Source organism: Mesocricetus auratus, unplaced genomic scaffold (assembly GCF_017639785.1).
Source record: "Mesocricetus auratus isolate SY011 unplaced genomic scaffold, BCM_Maur_2.0 Super-Scaffold_100006, whole genome shotgun sequence".
Classification (NCBI taxonomy): Eukaryota; Metazoa; Chordata; class Mammalia; order Rodentia; family Cricetidae; genus Mesocricetus; species Mesocricetus auratus.
The window spans coordinates 78,819,659-78,837,671 of record NW_024429190.1 but is presented as its reverse complement, the minus strand read 5'-3'; the positions used below and the strand labels follow the sequence as shown (position 1 = coordinate 78,837,671).

At 40.1% G+C, this 18,013-nt stretch overlaps 1 pseudogene; it reads left to right on the top strand.

The window, feature by feature from the left end:
- Nucleotides 1-18,013, top strand: part of LOC101822585 — a 38,014-nt pseudogene that overhangs the window by 4,284 nt on the left and 15,717 nt on the right.

The window sequence follows — 18,013 nt, the reverse complement described above, 5'->3', positions numbered from 1 at the left end:
GATTATCCGAGTAACCTTAATTTTGTGCAGGTATGAACTTTCTCTTCATGCTTTGTTCAGGGTTGAAATCAAGAATGAATTTAGTTTTTCAAAGACTCCATCTATTGAGATTATGATCTGGTATGATATAAGAAATTAGCCTTTTTATTTATTAAAAATTGCATTACAGCTTAAGATGTGATCTGTCTTGACAAAAATGAATGAGATTTGAGGAAGATGTGAACTTATATCTACTGTATATGTATGTATATCATTTCTATTGTATATAAAATTCTGGAGAAGTCTTCTGAGTCCATTTGATCTACTCTACAGTTAACTCTGAAGTTTGTGAACTTTTGAGTTCTTGGAGTTTGTATGGATTGGAGTGGGGTATTATACTAAACCTGGAAGGATAGAGAATATTAGTATGGTCCCCATGGAATGATGATGCACAAATTGGTAAAGGATTTATATTTTTAAGATACAAGTTATCTGATTGGAGAAAAGATGTTCTCCTTTGGAAAGGGGAAGGAAGGTAAACACAGAATAAGGATGGATGCATGCAAAATAGCAATATGGATGGATGAAATAACCTCAAAGAATCACACTATTAACTATGTCCCTAAAACAGTAAAAGTTATAATGCCCACAATCCAGTGTATACATATACATATATGGTTGAAATGAACCTTTCTCATCTAGGCCGATGGAGCTCCCAAAGAACCCTTAGAAAAAATCAAGAACAAATACCAAACACGAGAAGACCTCTTTTGAGTTGTTGGCAATGTCTGTCCAAGACACTCTTGAGACATAGAGTCTATTGCTGTTTCCCTTAGCCTATAAGTGGATGCTAATTCCACATCGCTAAAGACTCCATGCTCTTCACACACAGAACCCGGAGGTCCCTGAGCTCTAACTGACTTGAATGCTCCCCCTCTCCGCCCTACCACACCCTGAGGACTATCATGCTACTAGAAGGCATAAGGAAATCTTCCAAAGCAGAGAGGCAACAACAGTCCAGACTTTCTAGCAATGACACTGAAGAACCACATCAATGATAACCTGTAATATGGCCCTGTGGGTGTAGGAGTTGCACATAAGCCTTGGCAGTGACTGTAGTGGTTTGATAAAGTGGCCTTCAAAGAAATTGGCACTAGTAAGAGGTAAGGCCTTGTTGGAGTAGGTGTGGTCTTGCTGGAGGAAATGCATCACTGTGGAGGTGGGTTTTGTGGCCTCCTTTATGACTGAGACGGACTGCTTCCTGTTTCCTGCATAAGATGTAGAACTCTCAGCTACTTCTCTAGCAAAATGTGTGCATGCATTCCACCTTGTCAAACCATGATGATAATGGACTAAAACTCTGAATTGTCAGTGAGCCACCCAATTAAATGATTTCCTTTATAAGAGTTGTCACGGCCATGGTGTCTCTTCACGGTAATAGAAACCCTAACTAAGACAGTGACCAACAGCTGCATGAGATAGTGTCAGACACCAAGGAACCTGCCAGCACCTGCTCAGAGCTCTCAGGCTCAGCAGTCATCCATCCACAGAAGCCACATCATCCCTGGTTTCAGGAGGCAGGGCTTCCTGTCCTCATGCCTCCACAGCCTATGCTAGGCGTGTGTCTGTCAGTCACTCCCACCTCCACTACTGTCCCTCTGGCTGCCTACCAACCTTGCATCTCAGGGCACCATGACAAGTTTTTGATGATTGTGGATCCACACCACAGCTCAAACTCAGAGAGCAGAGCTCCTGGTTCTAGCACTGTGAGTCATGAAGCACATAGAGATCAGATTGTGTCCACCTGTGTTCCGTTCCTTGTATTGTATAGGACAGTAGTTTTCAGAGTGTGCCTTGCCATGAGTGACTCCATTTTATATAACAGTGGCTTGCTTCATTTGAAAAGCAAATGCTGAGGCAAAATGACTCTTTCTCTTATGTGTGCAAGTGTCATGCATAGAGAATAAACAAGGTTAATAAACAACTAACTAGTACAAATAAATTATTCTGAAATATAAACATACGAAGCCAGGAGCACCTAGACTCATGGATGTTTGAAGACCTTTTCCAAGATAACAAGCTTATATGTTTGTCCAAATCACCAGAGCCATGAGCGCTGCATTCCATCTCTTGAATCATACTCTGACCCATCATCAGGACTCCAGATATATGCATCACTAGATACAAGGCAACAAAATCTCAACTCTGTCTCCAGGTCTTCTGCTTATCATGATCAGCCCAAATTGACATGGCTCACTTGAACTCACAATTGTTCATTCCCCTTATGCCTGGAGTCAGCTCTGTGCTTTGAAGAAATCTGCCCCTCGAACCACCTCTATATTTTGAACTGACACCAAACCTTGAACCAACTGTGTATTTTGGCCAGCCTGTTCCAGAACAGATCTCTCTCTCTCTCTGTGTGTATATGCTATATGATTTTGCCTTCCACAAATCCACATATATACACAGGTATGCACACCCACACCCACCTACCCATGGCCCCCCATACCTTATGCTCATGAATATATGCATAAGTGATGTGGTAATGGTAGTCATGTATTATACCCCTGAGCTTATATAATATTATAATATGCTTTTTAAGTCAGAGAACTCTAACCCCCATCTGTTCCCTTCATCCTCTATGAATGAATAGTGAACAACAACATTTATACTCTACTCAATTGGGCTCATTTGTTTCGTAGGAATTTGATATGTAAGGGGGGTTTATGTACTCAGTTATGTTTGTTTCTCATTGGGTTGTTAGGTAATCACAGCAGTATGTAGTGTTCATCTGAAAGGAATCTGCCTGTGATCCCAATGTTTAATACAATCTCTAAGTGTTCTGTGCTGTCCATTAACTCACTATTGCTGTTCCTTCTACAGGATGGACGAACCTCTGGAGATGTCTTCCAAAGATGACCCTGTTGCAATTCCAATGATAGAAAGAAATCCCAATGACCTTCCTGGAATGAACACCAGTGACCGGAACACATTGACTGGAGAGGCTGTGTTAAGTTTTCATAACATCAGCTATCAAGAAACAGAGAGTGACTTTCCATTTTGTAAAAAGACTGGGGTTATAGAAAAACTATCAAATGTCAGGTATGTGCATGAACTAAAGAGACCAGTACATTGAACACACATGCATAGACTTTCTCTATTATTAATAATCTGTGTGCATGGGTGTGTACATTAATGTATATGTATGTCTTACTGTGTGTATAATTGTATATGTGTGCATGTTCACATGTGCAGATGAGTGGATGTGTTGACACACTGTGGCACAAGGCCATAAGAAGACAATCTTGGGCATTGGTGTGCACCTTCCACCCTGTAGCAGACAGAGTTCTCATTGTCCACTGAGGTGTATGCCAGGCTAGCAGTCTGCAAATATCCTGGGATTCTCCTGTCTCTCTCTCCCATCTCTCCATAGAGCATGTTGTTACAGGTGCCCACGACTGTACCCAACATTATGTGAATTCTGGATGTTTCCCTTAGGTCTTCGTCTTCATACAGCAAGTGCTTCACCCAATGAACCATCCCCCAGTCTCACCTTGTTATACATACAGATAGACCCATGATCACAGTGAAATTAATGAGATGGAGATTAAAAGAACAATATAATGGATTAATGACAGAGAAATTTGTTCTTTGAAAATACAAGCAAGCTTGAAAAACTCTTAAGAAAATTAACAAAACAAAACAAGAAAAACAATTCTGAGAAATGATTGTAATTCAATAAATCTAAGGACAAAAATGTAATATAAAAGGCATACTGTCAAGTTATATAAGGGAATTTTGCAAATTTATGTGCTACAAATTTAAAGTTTAAAAGAATTTTGTACACATCTGTTACACGTTCCTTCTCAAAACTGACCTGAGTTTATAACAGGCTGACTAGGCAGTTACAAGTGATGAGATGGAAGCAATGAGGAAGTCCCAACAGCAGAAAGTCTGGGTCCTCATGTATTTGCTCAAAATTCACCAAGAGCTACAAAGAGATAAATACAATGATCCACACATTGTCCCAAGACACAGAGAAGCCACGCTTCCAACCAAATCTAAGGACAGAGCACACAGATCAACATCTCCTTTCCAGTCGGCATATATTCTTCCTCCCTACCCCAATCATCCTCTCTGTTCTTGGTCACTGGTCGTTTCTGCTCCTCCACCTCTAACCTCCATCATTTTGTTACCAAGAGGGGAATGGGCAGGTCAAAGGATTGACACATTGTCCAGATATGAAATAACAAATGGTAATTCAGGTAAGTTTTCTATCGGAAAATGCCTTTTTTCAATCGGAATATTAACTACTCTGAATCAGTTTTCTGACATAACTTGTATTTTTGTTATACTTATTCATCAATGATTACATCCTCTTCTTGAGGTATGACTCCTAACTCTAAACTGATCATATTCTAATCTCTTTATCAGGAAAGGAAATTATCATTTTATGTGTCTGCATTTAGCTTTTCTATTTTGTTTCAGATGGTTTTGTTTTGTTGTTATGAGTATTAAACTTGGTAATGCTCTCCTCTCTCTGGAGTGCTTCTTTTTAGTGTTTGGATTTCTACTTAGGAAGCATTGATTTTGATTTGATTCTATCTGAATAGTAAGGACACATCCACTGATATCCCATGACTCATTAGTTTCACTTGGTTAGATTTACTAGGTAGCAAGCAGGACTATATGAAGACACTGATGGTAAACATTAGCAAGAAACTGTTACCTACTTGACACCATATGTATGCATAATTGAGTCTTTATGAGAACCTGCTACTTGTTTCAGGGACACTGAACTTAGATGTGCCACATTACAAAATAATAAGTCATTTAAATAGTGACAAAGGGGATTTTGTGATATCTGAGCCATTTTTCTGATGAGTTCCCACTAAAAAATTGACACATTTTGTAAATAATAGACTTCTATTAATATGTCAATTTTATGAGTTTGTACTTATTTTCTGTGTACAATTTCTCCAACTTCAAGAGAATATTCAGTGTAGATGCTAAGGTAATATAACTTCTTTTAAATAGAAAAATCACTCAGTTTGACTTTGTGTCTGCAGTGGGATCATGAAACCTGGCCTCAATGCCATCATGGGACCTCAGGATGGGAGTAGATCTTTGTGAGTATAATGGAAAGCATGTGCAAGCCATTTCCATCCAGTTTCCATGCTGTAAACCACTTCTATAGGGGTTATCTAAGTACTGTGTGAGTGTATACGTATGAGTTTGTCCCATGTGCTGGAGATAATGTGCAGGAGGGTGCATTCTCATTTTCTACACCAACAGAGTCTTACTGGGTCACTTTCCTGATGGGAAATGATAGAGCGATTGGCATTTGTTGTTGGATCATATTATTATTTAATGTGGGGATATAGTATTACAATTAGAAAGATGAAGGAGAAGTTTCTGGGGACAAGAAAGTATCACTAGGCACAATTCTCAAAATTCAGCAAGATGTTACCTGTTTTAGTCCCCAAGGTCAGCTAGCAGGGAGGGGTGGTCATGTGAATCATGTGTTGCATTACTAATTCTAGTCTGTATAAGAGCACATACTGAAAAGAAAGGTGTGTGTGTGTGTGTGTGTGTGTGTGTGTGTGTGTGTATGTGTGTGTGTGTGATTTCAGGAAAACTTTTGATATGAATAATTTTGTTCTGCATGACTAAATGGTGATAGCTGTTAATGAAGGGAGAAAGTAAGTCACAAAACATATAACCCTTTGTAGGTTATTAGATGTCTTAGCTGCAAGAAATGATCCACGTGGATTATCAGGAGATATTTTGATAAATGGAAAACCTCGACCTGCTAATTTCAAATGTACTTCTGGTTATGTCCCACAAGTAAGTGTTTGTGGGTTTGTAATTTTAGATTTCCTCTATTTCAGTATGATTAGATGCTCAGTTTATAGATTTTTGTGTTTCCAGTTTATTATATGACACATTTATAGGCCCAACTTTCTCTACACCAGCCTTTCCTAATGACTTTCTAGCCTGAGGCTGGCATTACTAAATAGGAAGATGGGGAGGAATTGGGGTGTGATAACTGTGGTACAGTATAAGTAATTGCAGCTGTTATTTAATTCTACAAAGTCTAACTTTGCCCTTCCTTCATCTTCTATTGCTTAGATGTTTTCTGCAAATAATTGCAGGTAGCGGTCATCAAAATCCCTGAGCTCTACTTGGAAGGCAATGGAAGTGGGAGTGAAAATGATTGCATCAGGCTCTATAGTTGAAATTTGTTGGGGAATGGTCTTTTGCATATATGTTTCTCTTATTGGTTGATGAATAAAACACTATGGCCAGTAGAGGCAGGGAGATAGGAAGCACTAGGGGAGGAGAATTCTGGGAAAAGTAGGCAGGAGAACCCGCCAGTGGGAGTCACCATTTGAGCCCAGGAAGAGAGGAAGCAGCAGGTGTTCTCTGGTAAGATAAGACCACAGGGAAATGAACAGATTTATAGAAATGAGTTAATAATTAAGAAAAAGGTAGCCAATAAGAAGCCCCAGATACCTGCCAACACTTTCATAACTAATATATCTTCCATGTTTTTATTTGGGACTAAAGCCACAGTGGGAACCAGCCTGGTCAGAAAATTACATTCAACAGAAATTAGTAACATTGAAAGACTATTTTTCCTTAGAGTATTGGAGAGCGTATTGTTTATATGAGGATTAGGTTACAGTTGTTAGAGTGATTGTCTTGGTTACAGCTATATTTAATTAAAATTCCATTTAATCTTAAGAATGACACAGTGATGTACACAGTGACTGTGAGAGAGAATGTAGAGTTCTCAGCAGCTCTTCGACTTCCCATGTCTATGCCAAGAGATGAGAAAAGAAGGAGAATTAATGAGGCCCTTGAACTTCTACATCTGGATGGGAAGTCAAATGTCAAGGTAATGTGAAGAAAAGTCTTGAAAGACTAAGAACCAAGAGACAGAGACAGAGATAAAGATAGAGATACAGAGAGGGAGAGGGAGACAGAGAAAGACAGAGACAGAAAGACATCCCTGTGTGGATAATATGACCATTTTCATCAGTTTTCTATAATGTGTGTGGTCAAGGTGGCTATTGTCTGTATTAAGCTGGGAAGCCATCTTAGCAATGCTAAAGCCTGGGGATAGAGTGTGATCCAGCAGGAAATAGTGCTCCTCACATGGCCATTTCCATGTGTTCCTCACATGAGCCCACTCTTCAGCCTTAAACTCTTGAGTCTTTAGAGAACTTGACAAGTGCTTTCTTCTGTTTATTGTCCCTTTCCCTACTTGCTCCTTCGTTGTTTCAGATTGTATTTCTGGACTGACATAGGATGTGAGATGGAGGACTCTGGTTCTGTGTTTCACTCTGCATTTATTTCCCTTTAGGGTTTTACTTAGCCTCTTTAGCATTTACTTTTACTTGTTTGCTGCCTGTTATTTCCTATAGCCTTTCTCTGTGTTTTTATCTCATCCTGTCTGTGGTGGCTAGTTATAACTATCAAGTTGACACAGTCTGGAATCACATGGAATCCCCTAGCAGAGTCTCTATGAGGAATTTTAGTTAGGTTGTCTTGAGGGTGTTTCTGTATGTGATTGTCTTGATTAAGTTAAATGATGTGAAAAGACCCAGTCCATCGTAGGCAGCACCATTCTTTGGGCTTGGGTCCTGGGTGGCATGAGGATGGAGAAAGTTGAGTTGAGCACTGTCAGGCATACATGCATTCATCCTCTCTGTGCTCTTGACTGGATGCAACCAGCTCCATCTGCTACATTCCTTGTCTTCCCTGCAATGGGGGGGCTTACTTTTGAACTGTACAGAAATAAAACCCCTTGGTCCTGGTTTACTTTTTGTAAGATCATTTTATCTTAGCAAGTAGATGCAAACCTAGGATATCCTTTTGCCCTCACTCTCTGCTTCCTTATCTTTTGTCAACATTTATTGCCATCTCCTGTGTTAGGTGTTAATGATACAGATTGGCAAGAGTGACAGCTAATGGACCTGGTGACTCCTATGAGGATTTGTGCAGGATCAGGAGGGATAATAGATAAGTGGTAAACCTCACGTCTAACTACTTTCTTACTGACATTTTTAAGAGAATATCATGCAATCCTGTATTCCTGAATACTTAATTTTTCAAAAAACTAAGAACATTTGCTTATCTTAGCAATTCCACTCTTAACTATCAAGATGAACAAATTCTTGATATCCTCAGCCCTGTCAAGTCTACAACCATTCACATTGCCCAAATGTTCTTATTATTATGTTGTTTGTACAACCTGATAGGTACTGTATTTGTTATATGAAGATTGTTTCCTTCTTCTTGAGTCCTCTGAACCATCCTACCTGTCACACGACACCAACCCATTAGAAGATTATATGCAGATGTCTGCTGAGCAAAGAAATGGGGGGTATGGATGAAGATGGTCTACCCACACTAGGATTCTTATGGATTAACTCCTGTGCTGGGTCCTCCTTAGAGGCAGCGAAAGAATAGGAAGATACTTGCCCTTAATTCCCATGATAATTCTCCACAGACATTTATGAGATGTTTGTCTTCTTGGGAAGAACAATAGAAATGATGACATTTACCACATTCTCTTTTTCATGACTGATGGAATTTTATGTTTTGTCTCTGTTTATTAATGTGGTTTTATATTTATAATAAAATCCTGTCTTTTCTATGTTTAAGGATAACCAGTTATTGCCCTAAATCGCTTATTAGTTATTTAGTAACTTCTTGGAGTCATAAAATGTAATAGATTGCAGAATTTTAATATAGCTTTGAAATGATATCTTTCAAAAAAGCATGGTCTCTCTATGTCTGTCTGTCTCTCACTGTGTGTGTGTGTGTGTGTGTGTGTGTGTGTGTGTTTGTGCCCCCACCAGAAGGCCATAGCATACACATAGAGAACATAGGACACCATTATTAATGGTCTTCACTCTCTTTCCACCCTGTTTTTAAGGCAGGGTCCGTCCATTCTGCTGATGCCCTGCACATGCCTGATGCTCCTGATCCACCTCCCATCTCACTGTAATCACTTCTTGATGGAATACAGATTCCTGCTGCTGCATATAGCTTTTATATGTGAGTTCCAGGGATTGAACTCAGGCTTCAGGCTTGTGTGGGAAGTGCTTTTCCCTGCTAGAACTTCTCTTCAAAATTTCATAAGAGTTTGATTTAAGAAATGTAGAGGCAATATGTGGTTACTATAAAAGTGTGACTGTTATGTGGCCAGCACAATAGTACACTTGCTAATACCAGCCTATTGGGCTTCTGAGTTTTCACAATAGCAACTCTCTAAAGCTGTTTCTCACTGTCACGTTTAAAAATAACATTAGGTAGTATTTTATTCCTGAGACTTAATTACTTTTCAGCCATAAAAATAAGGACATGTGCTTATCTATAGAGCCTATTCTTAACTATCCAAATGAAAAATTCATTTATATCCTCTGCCTTGTCCTGACCACACACATCCACATTCCTCTAACTTCCTTTGTTGTATGCTGTCAGTAGGGTTTCACTCTGGTTTGGTTATCCTGTTTGGAGAAAACTGTTCCCTGTTTCTGTGTCCCCCCTAAACCTTGCCCTCTCAGTGATATTGACTGGTACAAGGACTGTGCCAGTTTGACCTGTAGAACATACTGCACTTTGGATTTGCCTACAAGGATTTGTCTGTGATACAGTGCAGTGTAAATGATGTCAATTTCCAAAATTGTAAGACAGTTTAAAAAGTCCCAAAAAGACAATGTGAAATTTTTGCCAAAAAATGTATGTGTAGGTATTTCTGTGTGCTTCTCTCTGTGTGTTTGTTGTGTTGTGTTGTGTGGTGTGTGTATATTCGTGTGTTTAGTGTGGGGAGAGAGAGAGAAAGAGAGAGAGAGAGAGAGAGAGAGAGAGAGAGAGAGAGAGAGAGAGAGAGAGAGAGAGAGAGAATGTGTGCCAGGAGGGTGTTAAATGACTACTGATTTACTAGAGATACTTCATCTTCTCCTGTCCCATCTTCCTCATTCTTTAGACAGAGATTCCACTGTGCCAGTCTGGGAGTTTGCTAACTCATTGCCCTGGAATATGTGATTTGATAAGGACAAACAGTAACTGTCATTAGCATGGGCTTCATGTCAACTCTGACCTAAGCCTCTTTATACTCCCTTGGTAAAGAGAAATATCCTCCTTATTCTCCCAGGTGTCCACACTCTGCTCCTCAGGATAATGATATTTATTGCTGGAACCAGCTAGTTTACCAAATGACAATGACTGTGGTGTCCTTGTTGATAATGGTGGTTGTTGGTGTTTTAGCCTAGATCTAAGGAGCTCAGGAAGAGGACCAGTATAGCAATGGAGCTGGTCACCGAGCATCCCATTTTGTTCTTGGATGACCCCACCACTGACTTAGACTTGAGAACTACTACTGAAGTCATCTCAGTTCTGAGAAGGTAAGTGCCGAAAGAACATTGGTTTTTTTCACTCAATACCTGGTCACTTGTGTGCATTTTGGTGCAGGAAATTCAGAAGTAAGCAACAGAATTTCTTCCTTGTTTATTAGAGGGAAACATTCATTAACAAGGGATACTCACTGAGAATAATGAGAGAAAAGCATAGGGAAAGATGGATGTGGTGAAGATGGAGTACTGCTTTAAACAGCGTGTCCCCATGACACCCAAGCACGTGACAAGTGAGCTGGGAGTGAGTGAGAGAGGGCTGGATAGAGTGCAGGATGGAGGGAAAACCCATTTGTTCTGAGGCAAAGTACATTTGGTGTGTTGCGAACATTAATTAGACCAAGTTGACTAGAACCTGGTGGCCTGACAAGATGGGAAGTACCTAGCACATTGCCAAAGACACCACAGACTGGGTGACAATAAAAGTTAAATTTCTTACTGTTCTGGATCGGGAAGTCAGACATTCCAGTATCCACAGGCTGTTTCTCCTGAATCCTGGTTTACTGATTGTGGATGGTGTCCTCTCCCTCTTCATGTGTCTATGCCCTGATCTCTTAAATGGACACCAGTTACTTTAGGACACACTAGTAATCTCATTTTAACTTAATTACCTTGTCAAGGACTCAGTCTCCATTATAGCCACATTCTAAGTTCTTAGTTTTGAGGTCTTCCACAAATGAGTCTTTGGAAGGACACAATTCAGCCCTCCCTATTCACTATTGGAATGAGCAGGGTTGGGTGGGTTGCGTGCACATTGCCGAGACCATCTGCACTATCATAAGGACTAAGGTTGTCCATGGTGGGGATGTGGGAAGGCTTCTGAGTTTAGATCAGATCAGTGCCTCATGGAAAAGGTTGTCCATTTGCATCATGGGACATGAAAATGTCAGCAGGAGGCTGAGGTGTGGGGATTCCTGTGCTAGGAAATGGGGGGTTTTGGGTAGTTTCAAATATAGTATGAACAGGATTATCAGTGGGATTAGCCCTGAGTGTGATGGCTGAGGAATGATTCCTAAGGTCTGAATCTTGATCCTGGGTAAGGATGAAGGAAAAAAAAGGCCTTTCCTTCTCTCAAGAAAGAAGTCTGTGACAGAAACGGTTATAGAAATCAGGGTAAGGATTAGGTTTTTTCATTTTAAAATATAATTAAGTTCCAAACTAACTGAAGGACCCCAAGAACCATGTAAGGGCTGACCAATTTCCATGACCTATGCTCCTGGCAGTGGTACTTACTGCACTCTCTGTCTTTCTTTTCTTCCTCCTCTACTTTGGTTATAACATCATGGTCCATTGCCCTAAACACTCCTGCCTGTACCTCCATAGTCAAGACCTCTCCATCATTGTACCTTCCCAGTGAGGAAGTCAACAACTGGGGAGTTTCTACCTTCTAGCCTGTAGACTTCTCATGTGTAATCACTCTTTCCTGTCTGCTTCAAGAAAATCTGAGATCAAGTTGTTATTCATTTTCCAGTATGGAACACTTTTCTCTATCTCTGTTTCTCATCCCATGGCTACTCTTAGTGCATTTCATGGAGTCATACTACCTGTGCTTTCTCCCAGGGTTTTTGAAGCAAACTCAGGCCCTGATATGCTGTGTTCTCCTTGGTCTCCAACACCTTGGAGTGCCCACTATGATAGGAATATTTTTTAAAAAATTTTACATTTATTTTTACTCTCTCTCTCCTTCCCTCCCTCCCTCCCTCTCTCTCTCTCTCTCTCTCTCTCTCTCTCTCTCTCTCTCTCTCTCTCTCTCTCTCTCTCTCTGTGTGTGTGTGTGTGTGTGTGTGTGTGTGTGTGTGTGTGTGTGTGTGTGTGTGTGTGTATTTATGGCATGCCTGTAGAGGTCAAAGGAAAATTCCAGAGACTTGGTTTTCTCCTTTCCAGTGAGTTCCAGGGACTAAACTAAGGTCTTTAGACTTGGCAGCAAGTTCATTTACCCATGATGCCATATCATTTCCTCAGCTTGAATCTTCATCTTTTAATCATTCTTGCAGCTGCTGGGTTATATGATATGAAACTGCAGTTTTCCCTTTTGTGGTTTATTAATATTCTCTCAGGGAAATCAGTTCACTATTGTGCCATTATTCTGCAGTAATCTTGTCTCTAACAACCAGTTTTCACATGAATTAGTAACTTCTGTCCTTGTGTTAATTATTTCAGAAGGTGATATAACCATCTGTATGGAAATGGCTCTTATCAGTTCCTATTTTTGTACAATGGTCTGTAATATTATTCTTAATTATTCTAAGTATTAAATCAATCCCAGTTTTTATTTGTTTTTCAGGAAATTCACACAATATATTTCAATCCTATTCTTTCTTTGGAGAATGTTACAGGCATTTAAAATAAAAATGTTTTAATTAAATCTATGACAAGAGCTGGAGAGTTGAATTAACAGTTGAGAGCACTGGCTGCCGTTCCAGCGGACTCAGGTTCCATTCCCAGCATCCACGTGGTGACTCACAACCATCTGGAACTACAGTTCTGGGGGATATTGTGCAGTCTTCTTGGACCCACATGTCCCAGGGAACCAAGCTATACAGACATTCATTCAGACAAAATACCCTGTATAATAAATAAATATATTTTAAAGAAATTGTTGGCAAGGATACATATTCTTAAAACAAAATTTTACTTTCATGTAAAAAATACCCTTAAGTTTCTGTGTGATTCTGTAAGTTGATTCTGTAGGTGTGATTTTATAGGTGTGATCCTGTAGGTGTGATCCCAGAGGTGTAATTCTGACACTGACAAAGATTCCAAACTAATGTTGTAGGAGGAGATACTGAGGCTGAAAACCTCAGCAAAGTCTAGACCTTACTTTGAGGAAGGCTCTTGCCATGTCTGCTCTCTGCTCTGAACCTTTGCAAGCTCTCTCCTAACATCCACCTTATGTTCCAGCTTCTAACAGAAGGGCTTTTCCTGTACCTATGCTTCTCTTCTGACGATCTCTTCCTATATTAATTCCATACTATTATTTCTCTCTCCCTCCATCTTTTTTATATCTCTGTCTTCTTCCCTGTCCTCCATTCTCCCTATTTTTTCCCTTTCTCAAACACATTCAGGCACACACAGTCCTTGCTGTGTAGCAGTGAGCTCTCATAGTTTCTTGGACAGACATTTCAGTTCACACTGTGTACAGCTGGTTCTTTCTCCTTTTAGCACTCTGTTTTACCTTCAGTCCGGGTTGTGAGTCTATTTTGCTTACAAGCAATCCTTGTCTGTTTCTACCCCACTTGTATCGATATCACTACCTGGCCCCATTGTCTTTGAGGCAGTCTGTCTTTGCACACAATGACACCTCACGGTATATTCTTATGAGATGCTTTTCTTGAAGTTTCATGTTTTTTCTGTTTTGATTTTACTGTGTAGTCCAGGGTGGCCACACTTCCTTGCCTCTGACTGCTAAATCCTGGCATTCAAGTTGTGGCCTACATTTCAGTTTCTCATTTTCTTTTCCTTTTCTCCCTCCTTTGTTCCCCCTTCTCTCCTTTCTTTCCTTCTCTTCTTACTTGCTCCTTCCCTCCCTTCCAAACCCTCTCTTTCTTTCATTCTTTCTGCCTGTCTTTTTGAAACAGTGTCTAATGTAACCTAGGTGGGCCTTGAACTCCTGATCCTTCCAAGTTCTAGGATATTACAGATATGCCACCACACCGAGCTTTTATAAAACATCTTCATAGCAATTTTAAACACTGTTTTTGGACATCGGTTCTCCTAACAGAAGATATGATATCCTGAAATGGTAGTTCAGTTTATTTTTCCAGTCATGGAATTAAATTAACCATCTAATCCCAGGACTGTCCCTCAGTAACTCTGGCCCCTTGGTCTTTTGCTTGAGCTTTTAAGCCTAATCATTAGTAAGGGTAAATTATATTAGAATTGCCTTGTGCCGATATTGTGAAGATTTAAATGAGGTTATTGCTGAAGCGTTTAGCCAGGAAAGCAAGGTTAGGAATGTTAATCACATTGTTAGGACAGTGAAAACCAGTTCCCAAAGAGGCAGAAAGTAAATGATTAGAGAGAATTGTTCACACAGTCATAGATGTAATATTTGCTCTGTCTTTGGTTCTCAAGCTTGAGTGAACCTGTCCACCACCTGGGCTGCCTGTTCATGATATGGACTCATTGAACTGACTCCCAGATTTTCCCACTCAATGTCTAGAAGACTGCCAGGGATCTATGCAGTAACACTTGAGTGGACCGTGGACTACTGACATCACACGTGTTAGTAGTTCTAGTGCTTTAAATAAAAGCTTTAACTTGGCTTCCTAGCAGGTGCATAATACAGTGACACGAGGTGTTTTTAAGGAAAATTCAAGCTGAAGTGGGAACTAAGAGTATAACTTCAGGAATAAAACATTTTTTTTCGAGAATTTCAAGGTTCCTCTGTGCAGTGACTTACAGTTTTTCCCTCTTTAAACTTAGGATGTCTATGAGGGGACGGACAGTCATCTTCTCCATTAATCAGTCCTCGTACTCCATCTTCAGATATTTTGATAGTCTCACCTTAGTGGCCTCAGGAAAAGTCATGTTTCATGGCCCTGCAAAGAAAGCCTTGGAGTACTTTATATCCGCAGGTATGGCTGACTTTCGCTGTGAGAGGTCCTTCATACACAGGATCTCAGAGGAGAACAGGGGTTGTCAGGAATGCACCTTGATCCTCCTGCAGACATGCTGTGTGTGTGTTTCTCTGTTTTAGATACCTTTAGTTAATGTGGTGACAGGATTCTGTTAGCTGTGAGATACCGGCTTGTTGATCAGGTCTGTCTTTTTTCTCCTGTCCTGTGTCACCTGTGTCACAGTGTTTACTGAGCCACTTGTTCTGTGTCCTGGTCAGGTGACCCTCGTGATTAACATGCCAGCACCAGGCACAGTTATCCCTCATGGGACAGCTTTGGAAAGGCCAAGTGTCATCATGTTCTTGCTCATGTAGCAGATGGTGGTTATCAGTTTTCCCTTAGTGTGATCTGACTCTGAGAAACTGGAGATGTCACTTGACTTAGTAGTAACTTTTCAGTTCAGGTTCAGACAATGCTGGCAGCTATAGCAGCCTTAGTCTGTCTTCCAGTGTTTCATCTGCCTGGTTTGTTCAGAGTCAGATTCAGTGATGACATGTTCATTAGTGGTTCATGCTATCAGTTTTATCTTTGTGAAATATGAATATTTATTAATTATTCTCTGGACTCTAAGTATAGATTTAAAATATTTGCTGTCCAAGAGTACTTGTTTTTGATTGATCTTCATCATTTAAAATGTAAACATTTGTGATTTTTTTGGAGTCCATAAAAATGGAGTCCACATTCAAATGATTCTTCCAGAGAAAGAATGTTTATTAGATTGGGAAGCAGATATTTTTGAAATAGTGTAAGTATATATATAAAAGGAACGGATAAACTAGTGGGGGGAGGGACAAGAGGAGGAGGTTCTTAGATTCTGTCTCCCCTCCCCTTTCCCACTCTCTTAAAGAGGGTCCTCAGGTTTGTGTTCATGGCCTACCTTCTTTCTAGGCTACAACTATGATCCCCACAACAACCCTGCAGACTTCTTCCTGGACATCATTACTGGAGGTTTCTCTGCTATATTAGATACAGAGGAAGATGATCATGAAGGTACGTGAGTTCTAGAGTCAGATTTTTGCCTAACTGATTTCATCAAAACACAACTGTGGTTCATTAGAATAGATAGAGCTTTTTATGTTACTTTGGTGTCCTCAAATTAGATAATAGCCATTGCTGTCTGTGCTTTGTGCTTTTTATTTAACTTACAAAAGTAAAAGTGCATGTGTTCATGGTTTGTCCTATTATTCTTTGTATTACTTTAGATAGTTTGCTTATTTTAGCCAGACTAACCTTGAATGGGTTTCCCTTCTCACTCACATCCTAAGTACAGGTATTACAGGGTAAATTAGCTAATTTTATATCAATTAGACACAAGTTGAAGTCCTGAGATGAGGGAACCTCTGTTAAGGTAATGCTTCCATGAAATTGGGCTGTAGAAAAGCCTGTAGGGCATTTTCTTAGTTAGTGATTGATGGAGAAGGGCCCAGCCCATTGTGTGTAGAGCTGTCCCTGAGATGGCCATCTGACTTCTATAAGAAAACAGAAAGATGGGGCCACAGGGAGCAGGTCATATAAGCAACACCCTCCATGGCTCTGCATCAGCTCCTGCCTCCAGGACCCTGTGTGACTTCCTGTTCTGGCTCCCTTCAGTGATGCAGCACCGTGTGGAAGTGAAAGTGAGATACCCTGCATCATCCCAACTTGTTTTAGTTCATGTGGTCCAGAACAGCAATAGAAGCCCTAACTAACACACAGGGCTGTGTCACCCTGCCTGCCTTTGTCTATAACATCTTACGAACAAGACACTTGGCAGTTTATGCGTTTGTGTATACATATGAGTACACATTCAGTTGAAGCAGAAAGGAGGGACCAGACTTTAATGTTAAGAAACATACATCTATCAGGGAAGGAGGACTTTGTTAAGAATCAGGGATGGGAAAAGGCCGTTCAGTTAGCTGTGTCCATGGGATAATGACAGTAGTCAAGTCAATTAGGGACACTTTCCTATTCTGTAAGGGAATTACACAGGAGCAATTTTATTATGCCAAATGCAGTGGGCTAAAGATGTAATTCAGCTGGTGGAATGCTTGCCTAGCTCACACAAAGCCTTGAGTTTGGTTCCTTGCACTGCATAACTGTGAAAGTGCATGCCTATAATCTCAGGGCTTGAGACAGAAACAGGAGGACCTGAAGAAATTTAAGGTCACCCTTGACTTCATAACAACTTTGAGGCCAGTCTAGGGTGTATGAGACTGTCTCAGAGAAAAACTGATACATAATTTATGTGTTATTCACAAAAAAGTGTCTCAGAGAAAGGAGCTAAATCACTTTTTCTTGTCTTTATCCACTTTTATCCTACAGCTGACAAATATAAGGAACTTTGTGAGAAAACATAACAAGTCACAAAAAAATTAGCCAATATGTTTGCCCAGTCTTCTTTATACAACAAAATAAGAGCTGAACTGGATCTACTCTTGGGGGAACAGAAGGCAGGGAGGAGCCCAGCCTTGGAGGAGATCACGTGTGCCACCCCTTTCTGGCATCAGCTCTGGTGGAATATCTCTCGTTCATTCAAAAATTTGCTGGGCTTTTTGTGGGTCACTATGATTCAGGTAATCTGATGAGTTATTTTAATTGTATTGTGGAAAACTCCATTGGGAGCAATTTGACTCTGAGTGAGTCTACTTCAAGGTCACACTTACCTTCTACTCCCATGTGTTTGTCCTCTCCTCTCTACTTGGCATATAAAATGTTCAATAAAGCAAGCAGAACACAATTTACTTTTTACTTTCAGAAAATGTTTTTAGTGATAGATTTTATTTAGAGGAACTATGGTGTCTAATTCCAGTAGGAAATTTAATTCAGAGAGTACAAATGATAACTCAGTACACCTGGTATTTCCTCACATCTGTCTACTTTAATTCACCTGTGCATCCTACAAGTTCAACTTCAGGGCCAAGTAAAGGAGAAAAAGGCTTTTTATCTTGATGCAACGTTTCCTGTGGGTAGATGGATGATAACAGGATAAATAGATGAAATTGTAGTGTGTCA